Genomic DNA, 1373 nt, shown 5'->3' on the forward strand with positions numbered 1-1373 from the left:
TGAGGGCCCAGTCCCCTTCCCTGGGAGCCCTCGGCCCCTTCCTGCCCGCTCCTGCCTGCAGAGCTGCTGCCTGGCAGTGCGGAGCCCTCAGGAGCTGGATGGCAGCTTCCGCTGCTGGTGGTGGTGTTTCCAGCAGAGAGGGCAGGCAGCATGCTGGGGTGGTTTTGGCAGACGGTGGTAGCACCGCTCCGTCTAAGGAAGCAGCAAACGCTGGCACTGTGTTTCTGTCTGTGCCCAGCCTTCTCCCCACGGCGCTGTGGTGGCGAGCGCGCCCCGGGCCCCTGGCTGAGCTCCAGCCCCAACGGCATCGCTGCAGGCTAGTGTGGTGGGAGCCTTGGGACAGCACAGGTCCTGCGGACATGCCACAGCAACAGCGGCCACGCTTCTGGGCTAGGGCTGGCCAGAACGGCTGCTGAGGCAGCTCCCGGGCACCCAGCACTCCCAGTTCTGCCCGTGGTGGTGTGCAGGGAGTGGGCTGGGCAGCCTGGCCTTTGTTCGAGTGCCCTGTCACCGAAAAAACAATAGTTGCAGAAGAGATGGAAGAAACTGTAAAGCATCAGGGGAGGGAAAAGCACAGCCTGCGAGCACAGAGCCCGCTGTAGCTCCAGCAGCTGGGGGAGTTCAGCGATCTCGCTTCTGTTTCCCTCGTGCAGGTGGCCACACCACAAGAGCACCGTGCCTGCTGGCCTGGCTTGTCGTCACAGCCGGTCCCTCGCAGCCAGCAGCGAGCCTGCCAGCGTGGCTGCAGGGTGCTGGAAAAGCAGCCGTGGGGAACAGTCGCCCTCCTCTGCCTGCCCCACTGCGTTCTCTGCACAAAGCAAGAGCTGGGAAGCTCGCTCTGACCTCACTTGGAAATTAAGCAGAAGGGCAAAAAAGAGAATTGGGTTCAAAGCAGAGGAGTGGCCATGAGGTGTGTTTAGAGAAAGCTCGTGCGTGCTCCAGCAGGAGAACAGGCGGACTGGCACTCATTGGGGCTGCTGTCCGTGCTATTGGAGCTGGAGGAATTTCAGTGACTCAAGGCAGAATGTGGCCCCTGGCCCCACCATGCCGTGGCTGGTCTGTTCCCACCATCAGGTTCTGCTCTGCAGACGGGCACGTGCTCACACGTGGGGCACCGTCTTGGCACAGGCTGTGGGCCGGTCCCTACTCTTCAGTCTGGCTGGGTCCCCAGGCCAGCTCGGGCTCCAGGGGCTGGTACAGAGCAGGTGAGAGGCAGCGAGGGGGTGGCCAGGAGGGCAGCAGGCCAGGCCCACGGGATGGGTGACCGGGGCAGCAGCTTGCGCGATCTGCTTCTGCATCGCAGCCAGCGGTGAGCCCAGGCACTGCTCTGGCTCCCTGGCATCAGGGATGGCCACGCCAGCCCTGCCTCTGCC

This window comes from Phaethon lepturus, unplaced genomic scaffold (genome assembly GCF_000687285.1).
Source record: "Phaethon lepturus isolate BGI_N335 unplaced genomic scaffold, ASM68728v1 scaffold22236, whole genome shotgun sequence".
Lineage (NCBI taxonomy): Eukaryota > Metazoa > Chordata > Aves > Phaethontiformes > Phaethontidae > Phaethon > Phaethon lepturus.